The sequence below is a fragment of the Carlito syrichta genome, unplaced genomic scaffold (genome assembly GCF_000164805.1).
Source record: "Carlito syrichta isolate Samal-C Ts95f unplaced genomic scaffold, Tarsius_syrichta-2.0.1 Scaffold315806, whole genome shotgun sequence".
Taxonomy (NCBI): Eukaryota; Metazoa; Chordata; class Mammalia; order Primates; family Tarsiidae; genus Carlito; species Carlito syrichta.
This window is the reverse complement of record NW_007259902.1, coordinates 172561-183626: the sequence shown is the minus strand read 5'-3', so window position 1 is coordinate 183626 and position 11066 is coordinate 172561. Positions and strand designations below refer to the sequence as shown.

Genomic DNA, 11066 nt, shown 5'->3' with positions numbered 1-11066 from the left:
ATCCTGGAAAGTCAGGAGTGAAGATTTTAGAGTAGGAATCTATACGACTTGAGTCTCCCCTATTTCCTGAATAAAAATGACATCTTCCAGTATTTATTTATGCTTCATGGCTCAGAGACCTACCTCATTTGGCTCTATTCCTTACTCACTCTAGCCTTTACTTAAATGAGGCTGAAAAACATGGGGATACAACATAAGAAGAAAAATAATCCCCTTTCTGTAGCTACTTTAGATCTTGGTCTGTTACTATAAAATTCCTGAATTAAATTTATATGTAAGTCTGTGGCTTTGCTGAATCAAGTCCCCCAGTTAATATTTAGAAAATACCCACCGTTTGGGTTAATAGCATTGTTGGTGGATCTATGTGGCGGGATAGCTGAACAAAGTCCGTGTGTCTCAAAGCCAGTGTTAAATCAGTCAGGGTTGAGAGGAATAAAAGAGGAGTCTAGAATCACAAGAATTACAGACATATCTAGGATCCTATTCCTTCTGGATCTACACTTCCTTCAGGGTCTTCATCATTATAAATGTTCTCTGCCATCTGCCACACTTGCATGATATTGTCTTCTGGTACAGAACAACACACCCAAGGTTCATTGGGATTCCAGGAGAAACCAGATATCTTGGCAGTGTGACCACCATGAATAAACAACAACTCTGGTGGCCCATCTTCTGCATCTTCTCGGGATTGTTCTTCTCCAATTTTATTTAAATCCCAGACATTCAGTCTGCGATCAGTACCACTGGAAGCCACAATAGTCTCAAAATTGTGAGGCAACCACTGAACCTGGAATATTTCATCCTTATGTGATTCAAGGGAATGCAACTTAAGTTTCAGATTTCTCAGATCCCACAAGGCAACAGTCTTGTCAGTTGATCTCGTGGCAAGAATGAACTCACTATAAGGATTGAAAGAGAGGCAGTTCACTTCAGCAGTGTGAGCATCAACTAAATGACTTGGTTTGGAAGTATTAACTGAATGAGTATCCCAAATCATAAGCTTCTGTTCGTCAGCAACTGGCCCAGAGACTCATGGAGCAGATGCCAAGAAACATCTTCTACAACTGCTGTATGCCCTGTAAAGATGGTCTTTACATCCACTACTTTTCCTTCCTTTGGAACGGCACTGATGTCCCATAGTCAGATGGTATGGTCACTGAAGCACGAAGTGCCCACTAAGATTTGGGGTCCAAGAAAGCCCATAGCCTTCCTTCTGATGTCCACGAAGACGTAAGTCTGGGTTGCACTCTCCAGAAGGGTCTGGTTTAGAAGGATGTTTTGTATCGTCAAAAACAAGAACAAGCCGGGCTCGGTGGCTCAGCCTGTAATCCCGCGCCTTTGGGAGGCTGAGGTGAATGGATTGCCTGAGCCCGCAGGTTCGAGACCTGCGGGGGCAGCAAGACCTCATCTCTACAAAAAATCAGCCAGGCGTGGTAGCACGCGCCTGTAATTGCGGTTACTCGGAAGGCTGAGGCGGAAGGATCGCCGGAGCCCAGCAGGTTGAGGCTGCGGTGGCCGGGAGCGGCCACTGAACTCCAGTCTGGGCGACAGAGTGAGACTCCAACTCAAAAAAAAAAACAAAAACAAAAACAAGAACATTGCTGGATAGAGTCTTTGTTGCAATGACACAAGGGTTCTGGAGCATAGAACGGGCCCTGTTTTCTTCTCCTTCAAGTTTAGGCTTGATTTCTATTTCAATCTTTCCTCTAACTGAACCAAAACCTCCAAATTCTCCTTTTTCACTGTCGTAGTGTGATGCACCAAATTGGGCATCATCATTAGGGAGTTGCACACTGGCTATCACAAGATGGTTTTGTTAATCCGAAGTGTGTGTCCCCAGGACAAGTCGATGAACGCTGAAATCTTTCCCTTCCGGTATGGTTACATCTGGAAGCCACTGTGCAGTTAAGCTGGACCACTCCAGGGCATGAGTCATTGCCAAATCATAAAGAAAAGGAGTGTTCTTTTTCCATATTTTGTACATTTATGATCACATGTTCTTCCACTGCACCATCAAAGGCTGCTTCCTTGTTGGCTATGGCAGTCAGGTGAGCCAGGGGAATCCCAGGGTTGTGAATTGTGGGAGGGACGGGAAGGCTGCCCAAATTCTGTAAGTTTTCAAAGCCCCGCATGGTTCAACCCATTTGCAGAAGCCACGGCTGCCTTTCTGCTCCCCACCAACCACAGGAAGTTCAGCCTCCTTGCTAACATCTCTGGCCTCACTTCGGATAGTTAAGTGAGTCGCGACTGGGGATAACTCTTGCTCTGGTGTCTAAGCCTTATCGTTTCACTGTAGATGTCGATGTCTTGTCTCCCCAGTCCTCTCCCCAGAGGGTTCTGTCTTTTACTTCCCAGTATTTCCAGAGCATGCAGCATTAGACCTAGTACACACTCCAGAAAACATTGGCAAAGAGGTTACCAGCCCAAGGCAACTGGGAAATACCATTCCTGGGTGATTAGATACCTGTCAGCTGCACAAAAGTGCATCGACAAAGAACAGGACAGAGGCTCTTCTGGGGCAGTGAGGAGGGTAAGGTCTGGCCTGCAGCCTGAAAGCTGCCAGCTCAGCTCCCTCACCCCTACCCCCTAGCAACCTGCCCTGGAGCCAGACCCTCCATGTGACTCATCACCAGCACTTACACCAGGGGCCTGTCAGGAACTGCAGGAAGAGTTGTTCCCTTGGCAAAAGGAGAAAAATCCTGGCCACGAGGAGAAACTTATTTGAAAAGAACTCGTTGATTCAAAGTCAAAAAAAATGTGGTCCCCTAGAAAGCCAACTTTCAGCCAACCTCTGGAATGAAAAATAAACCTTCTCCAATTAAATGCCATGCCCTGGGGTGGCAAAACACATGCGCCTCCAACCCTGCTACAAACTGGCAAACCAAAGGCATCTTCTGTGGGCATTTTAGTATTGAATAGCCCACTGACAGCTGATTAAACCCAGATGTGCGCTGCTGCCTTCTCTGGTCAGCAAGAACAAACAGGCCTTCCCAGCCATGCCCGTCCTGCCCCCACCTCCAGGGCTGGCCTCGGAGCTGCCACACTCAGCCTGTGCAGGATCTGGGTCCCTGCATCACAGGGCACTCATCCTGTCGGTTGAAAGCAATCACCACACCTAGCCAGGGGCATTTCTGAGAAGAGCTGGCTCTCTGCAAAATCCTGACAAATCTTTACCGGTCACTTTCCCAGAGCACTCCTTTTCTCTTAAAAGCCAAAGTCCTGAAAACGAGTGATAACAGATGCAGCAAAACGCGCTGAGGGGGCAGCCCCGGCCTGGGGTTTTGCATGAGCTTCTGCAGAGTTAGAGCCTTCACTCTCCTGCTGTTTCTCCCTGAGGTTCAGCAAGAGGGAAGGGGTGGGGGAGCAGGACAACTCAGATGGCAGGAGTGCCAAGTGGGACATCCCCAAGTGGGAAGGGCCTTGGACAAGCCCTCTTCATTGCTTTGTGAAACTAGAGCGACCGCACTGGCTGTCCCAGTGAGTGCAGGTAACCACAGCAGGGGAGATCACGCAGCGGCCATGTAGGCTGCAGGCCACTGTGGGAAACTGAGGAAGACGTGGGAGCCTGTGAGGGTAGGGGCCAGGGGTCCATGTCACACGGCTAATCTGAAGGCTCCTCATCAGGGATCAGAGGGGCCTAGGGTCCAGTTCTAGCTCTGCCACTTAGAACTGAAGGACCTGGCTGGGGTTGCTTACCTCAGTTAGCTTTGAATATCTTCCTCACATAAAATGGGGATCTTGCTAATATTATCTCACAGGGTCATTGTGAGGATCAAGTGCATGGGGAGTGCTCAGTACAGAGCCTGGGGCATAGTAGGGCTCAGTAAAAAAGTGGTTTAAAAAATATATGAATAAATTTTTAAAAACCACATCTGGGCAACCCCCTTGGGTCCCCTCCCACTCTGGGAGCTTTCCTGTCCTCTCAATAAATCCTGCTTTCTAAAAAACAAACAAACAAAACACACACACACATTTTTGTTCTCACAAAATAGAAAGAATATATATCTCCTCACTATTCTGATTTAATCCGATTTGTGCCTCTCTCTAGTTGGGTTCTTTTCTTTTTTTTTTTCTTTCTAGCTATTTCGACAACTTTAGGGGGTACAAATAGTTTGGGTTACATCGATGTACATATAGTGGAGAAGAAGTCTGGGCTTTAAGTGTACCACCACCCCTACCTGGGCACAACGTACCCAACAAGTGATTTTTCATCCTTCCACCCATTCCCACCCTCCCCCTTCTGAGTCGATTCATAAATCTCCCTCAGATGATGCCATCACCTGATGGCTGCAGAGTGGGCCTCAAGGCACGAGTCCCCTTCCTCAGAAATGACATGAGAGGAGTCAGGGAGCAGGGCAGGGGATAGTGGTTTGGTGGTCACCACACCCCAGTCAAGGACAGGCAATGCCCATTACTCTCTCCAATCAATAAAGACCCTGCCCCCATGACCACAGCTACCACCACTACCTCCATCCAAGAAGCTTGGCCCCTAGAAATCTGTGGGCTCACAGTTTTCTTTCTTTTTTTTTTTTTTTTTTTTAGTTGGAGTCTCACTCTGTCGCCTAGACTAGAGTGCAGTGGCCGCTCCCGGCCATGGCAACCTTGACCTGCTGGGGCTCCAGTGATCCTTCCACCTCAGCCTTCCAAGTAGCTGGAACTACAGGCACGTGCTACCACACCCGGCTAATTTTTTTTTTAATTTATTGTAGAGATGAGGTCTCACCAAGTTGCCCAGGCGGGTCTCGAACCCACGGACTCAGGCGATCTACTCACCTTAGCCTCCCAAGGTGCGGGATTATAAGCTGAGCCACCAAGCCCGACTGGGCTCACAGTTTTCTGTTGAAGCCTCTCCACTTTTCAAAAAACTTGTCAGGGAATGCTACCATGTATTTTAACCAACATTTACTGAGCATCTGCTTTGAGTTCCTCAAAATGAATCTCTGTTGCCACTGCCATGAAACGAGGTACGTCTTCCCAAAGCATCAATTTCACTGGATGATATTAATATAATACACTAAAAAGAAACAAAAGCTTATCGAGGAAGAGACTTGGAGAGATGGGGTGCTGATGTGAGAGAAGTCTGGAACGAGGTTAACCCGATGTCAGCAGGTACAGACGGTTGCACCAGTGATGCAACCGCTCAGAGCTGCAGCTGAAGTTATCAGACACCATCACAGCCTCTCAGAGACAGTAAGCACTGACCTGTGACCCAATCCTGGACAGAGGGTCCTGAGGGGAAGTCTGCTGGGAGAGGCAGGGGTCGGGGGACTTCTGGAGAGGGTGTTTCTTCCCAAATCAAAAGAGATCCATGCAAGAAAATGTCCTCTTCTTTAGGCAGGTGAGCCTGCCACACCTGATGCCAAGCCAGCAGCAGCCATCTTCTGACCTCAAAGAGGGAGACCCAAAAATAAGCCAATGTGCCAAGCTCCCTGAGAAAGCTAGCAGAGTTCAGGTCATGGTTAACACCATCTGGCTCCGAATTAACCAGCCTTGGGACCATTGGACATCCTTTTCTATGAGATACTAAGTGTCTTTATCATGTAAGCCAGTTTTAATTAGGTCTTCCAATACTTGCAGCTAATGACAATACTTGTACCAGCCTGGGCAACCTAGCAAGAGCCTGTCTCTACAAAAAATTAAAAAATTAGCCAGACATAGTGGCACACACCTAGAGTCCCAGCTACTCAGGAGGCTGAGACAGGAGGATAGCTTGAGCCCAGAAGGTCAAAGTAGTAGTGAGCTATGATCGTGCGACTGTACTCCAGCATGGATGACAGAGACAGACCCAGTCTCAAAAAAAAAAAAAGAGATAGAGAATACTTACAACTGATAGAGTCGGCATAGAATTAACACTTTAAAGTCCATTCTACATGCCTCAGTCAAGGATCAGAAGTCTTTCCTGGGTATGGGAGACGAAAAAGAAACACACAAACTGCTTTAATATCGATGGTCACTCTCACTGACTGAGCTCTTACTATGTATCAGACTCTGTGTTTTATTTTATTTAATTCTCCTAACAACGCTGTGAGACCTATTGGTGGTGTTATTATCCTCAGTAGTTTCCAGATGGGGAAACTGAAGCATAGAGAGGTTAAGTAACTTGCCCAAGATCATTCAGCCAACTCGTGGCAGAGGCAGGCTTTGTAACCCTACAGCATAACACCAGAGCCCATACTTCAATGACTCCTCTACACTGCCTCTCAACTCCTCAGAGAACTACAAGAGCCCTGAAAGGCAAAGCAGCTCCCAAACACAAAGTAGATAGAAAGGCTTCGCTGAAACATTCCCTGGGGGGTTCACCTATGCCTGTCACTCTGCTTTAATGACTGATGGCAACGTTCCACAATCACAGGCACATTCCCTGGTTTTCCCTGCTCTTGTGTCAAAATCACTGGAAATTCACAGGTGTTGCCCAACACAAAGGGAGTCCTTTGAAATTATGTGCAAAATGTGGTGTGGCTTAAGGACATTTTCCTTGAGAGAAAGTCAACAATTTTCAAAGGGACCTTTTACCCAAAAAAAGTATAAAAATCAGCCTCCTAAAGAAGTATCTCAGATGCACACAGGCCCAAATAAACTTTAGCGTTGATGGCCCTTAGAGACCATCACAACCAAAACCCTTGTTGTATGGAGAGAGAAAATAAGGTCAAGAAGAAGACTGGCCTGCTGAAGTCATTCAGTTAGGCAGGAGAGAGACTTGGGCTGGAACCAGGGTTCAGAGCACTAACCTCTCCCAAGGTGGTCTGTTGCATTGCCTGAGATTCCACCAGATGAAACTCCCCTTCTGAATTAATAAGCCCTGTCCCCACCTATAAGTGATTAGAGGTCCCGGCCACATACTCCAAGACACACAGTCCTCATCTTCCATGCAATCTTGTCCTTGCCTATTTAATTGTCCTGCCCTCCAAGCAGACTGTTTGGTAAGCTCCGTCAGGGTAGAGGACAGGTCTCACTTGCTTGTCATTGTAGCCCAGAATCTTGCGCATGGTGGGCTCTTAATATTTACTGATTGAGAAAATGAATGAATGATATACACCTTCTCAAAGAACAGCGCTAGTATATCTACATGAGGCTCAGTACAAGAGAAGCTTTCCTCCTCAATGCCAGCTGAGATAAAGCCCACAAAGGAAAGAGGGAAAAGGGTCTGTTGGTCGTCGGATGAGGAGGACGGGGAACTAATCCACAACAGCATGTTGAGGCGGGCAGATCAAGGTAAGGAGCACAGCCCCCAGCTCAGACAGGGAGACGCAAGCAAAAGAAGAGAAGGAGCATCTGAGACCTCCATACAAACTCCGTCTGGCCCACAATTCCTTGTAGGACTCACCACTTCTGCCAAACCAGGGTCGACTTCCCCATGGGCCAGCAGGTGTTTTCCATCCAGGAACTTTGCAGCCGTTGCCTGTGTTCTTCTTCTTCCCCAAACACAACCACTGAGCCATTAATTTTCTTTCAGCGAGCAGGGAGCATGGCCAAAAACTTCCTGTAGCTCATGAGTCATGGTCCTGAGCACAGAACATCTCTTGAGGGAAACGGGGAGGGGGGGGCGGTGAGTAGCAAACCCTAAGGGACACTCTGCCAGAGGATGCACTGACTAAGAAGCAGCACCCAGGACAGGCCCTGCCAGAGATGCTAGGATAAGTTGTCCAGGGTTCTATGGAAACCTCACCGAGTGGGTGGTCAGGTCTGAAGGAACGCAGAGCAGACAGAAAACCAGGCAGTGACCTGGCCTCGGGCAGCCTGACGTGTATTCCCAGGAGCCTGGGCTTGACAGGGTTGCTGAGGGAACCAAAGGAGAAAATATATGAGATTTTTCTGCAGGCTGTAAAATGCTGTTACTACCGGATAAACAGAAATTAGACCTCAGACCTATGAGATGTCATGCTCCCCGTCTCTCCTCTCTCTTCCCTTTGAGTTCCATTTTCTAGAAAGTCTTAATAAGGAGGAAGTGCTCAACATCCTGGTTGCGGAATTGAACTCAGTAGACACTTAGCATCTCTTCACTAAGGTGAAGCTTCAAAGACCAGAACAAGGAGACCTGCAAACAAAGTCCAGAAATCGCAGCCTGTTAATTTGTACATGTCTACCTGTTGTCTTCTTACTTGAATCAACCAACAAAGACCTATTCAGCACCTGCTGTGTGCCAGGACTATGTTAGACATGTTGTTTCCAGAAGCAAATCAGAATCTTTTTCTCCCTCAGTACTCTAGTGTGTCACCCACCTAACTCCATACCATGTTAATATTCTCCTCATTCCTCTGACCCAGATGATAGATGCAACAGAGACAGTTTGTCTGGGAAGTTCTTTTCATTTAAAAATGGTATTGTTTTCCCAGCTTTCACCAAATCACTTTTTGCTCTGGGCTTTCTTTTCTCTTTCACTATATAGATCCTATTCTCTTTTACTTCTTCTCTTCTATTTCTCAAACAAACTAGACCCCCAACACACACACACACACACACACACACACACACACACACACACACACACCACACGGAGTTAAAATGCTAACAATTGCAGGATGCTTCATCCCTTAGGGTCTTGGTTTCCTCACCTGGAAAATGAGGTTGTGAGAGAAGATAAGCTCTCAGGACCTTCCAGTTCTGTCTTTCTGGGATCCCGAGGTTCTAAGTAAACAGATCTTCATTTTTAATCTAGGGAAGGAAGCTTAAGGTAGGTAGAAACAGCCAGGTCATGGACAGAGTAGAGATCAGAGCTACTAATACTGCTGACTTGCCGAGTTACTCTGTTCCATGCCTAGTATATAATAATTAACTGATAATGATGTTATTATAATTGTTTTTAATTACATGATTATAATGTTTTGTCTGAATTATTTATGTTATAACTAATACATTCATAATTAATAATAACAAGAGACACTATGAAGAGTTTATTTGTGTCCAGAACAAGAGGAAAGCTATTAGACTGGGCTGAGGTGAAAACATGAAGTTTTTCAAGAATCAAGTTTCCTTAAGTAATTATTTTCTTACTAGGTGTTTACCTAAAAGGTACCCTGTTATTTAGGGATAGGAGCCTTGGGCTGGCAGTAAGCTAAGGAAGACCAGGTAAGAAGAGGGGTGGGTCTCATTCCTCCCTAGATTGGACTTCTGTCAGTCAGCATTAATGGCTGGCCCCATGGGAGCCCAATTTTTTAAAACATTTTCTGTATTTCTTTTCTTCTTTCCTTCCTTCCTTCCTTCCTTCCTTCCTTCCTTCCTTCCTTCCTTCCTTCCTTCCTTCCTTTCTCAGGGTCTTGCTCTGTCACCCAGGCTGGAGTGCTGTGGCACGATCACAGCTCACTGCAGCCTCAAACCCCTTGACTCAAGTGATCCTCCTGCCTCAGCCTCTCAAGTAACTGGGACTACAGGCATGCGCCACCACCCCCAGTGGAAGCCCCTTCAAAAGATGGCTGTGGTAGCCCCAAAACACAGTCCACTTTGAACACTTGTGGAACAGGATGCAAAAGAATAGACTTCTCCACCCTCACATATTCTTAGAGCCACTCTGAGCAATGGATAAAGATACAAATGGAGAAGGGAATGAATGGTGAGACTGCATCAATTTCATTAAAAAGACAAGTAACTCCCAGACCAGAGAAAATCACACCTTTCCGAAGGAAGGAGCAGAAGATAAACGAAGTGGCACCAGCTGGAGTCTGAGGGAGAAAGCTGAGGGAGAGCAGAGACAGAGCGATGGGCTGGGGCAGGAGCCAGCTGCTGGATGCGGGGCAGTCTGGGAGAGGTGGCACGCGAAGTGGGCTGTGAGTTTGCTGAGGATCACACCGTAGGCAGCGCCCCCTCCTCTGTGCCTCATTCAGGGATTTCAATCACGGCGTCAATCCTTCAACAAGGTTTTCTTGAAGTCAGAAGTGTGTTTCTTTGGAATGCCAACCTTTTCTAGGACTGATGTGCAGTCTTACCCTGGCTGCATCCTGGGGAGCTTTGGCAGAGCACTTTGCTCCTGAGATGACCTCTGATCTGTTGTCTGCGGTCATCAGGGAAAGAGCCTTGGGTCTGAAGGCAAAAGATGCCGATTGCAATCATAATTGTACAAAGGAGATGTTTAGCCTCTCTGCTTTCTCACTTTGAAAAGATGATAACTTCTAAACTGGTATGCTACAGATATATATATTATGGCCCTCAACCCAAGAGGCTATTTTTGTTCGTTTGGTTGGTTGGTTGGATGGTTTCTGTTTTGAGCATTTTTTTTTTTTTTTTTACATTCAAAATAGAATTTAAAGAGAATGATTCCCAAAATCCTCATATATTTTGGACAGGTCAAATTTAGTGTCATTGTTAGGTACTACTTAATTAAGATCAAATCATGAAAGTTGAAATAGAGTCAGGATATGATACTTTCATTTTGTTTGGTCATTGAAAAATGAATGTATATTATTAATTTCTTCATAGATTTTCACAAGGGATAAAGTACAAACATTTAAGTGTCTGAGCATACAAGCATGCCAGAGTAAGACAACTGACTCCCTTTATCTCTGTACCACAGAGAGGCCATATTTACACCAGCATGTGGAAAACAGGTGAGTCCATGCCAGGCCTTGAATCACCTGAGAAGGCTTTGAAAAGCCCATGTGCCCATAAAAAGGAATGAAGTACTGATACATGCAACACTGTGGATGAATCTCACAAACGTCATGCTAAGTAAAGAAGTCAGGCACAAAAGTCCACATAATGAATGATTCCATTTCTATGAAAGGTCCAGAAAAGGCAAATCTGCAGAGATATTATTAATTTCTTCATAGATTTTCACATAGTTGCCTAGAGGTAAGGGTGGAAACGGGGAGTGATGGCAAACAGCACAAGGTTTCTTTCAGGGATGATGAAAATTATTTAAAATAAGCCAGGCATGGTGGCTGAATCCTGTAATCCCAACATTTTGGGAAGCCAAGGTAATAAGACTGCTTGAGGCAGGAGTTCAAGACCAACCTAGGCAACACAGTAAGATCTTGTCTTTACAAACAAAAAAAAATTAGCCGTGCATGGTGGTGCATGTCTGTAGTCCCAGGAACTGGGAAGGCTGAGGAAGGAGGATACCTTCAGCTTGGGAA

The 11066-nt window shown here is 46.1% G+C and overlaps 1 pseudogene; it reads right to left on the bottom strand.

The window, feature by feature from the left end:
• Positions 1-249: 249 nt before the first annotated feature.
• Positions 250-1951, bottom strand: LOC103275889 (annotated as a pseudogene).
• Between the last annotated feature and the right edge of the window lie 9115 nt (positions 1952-11066).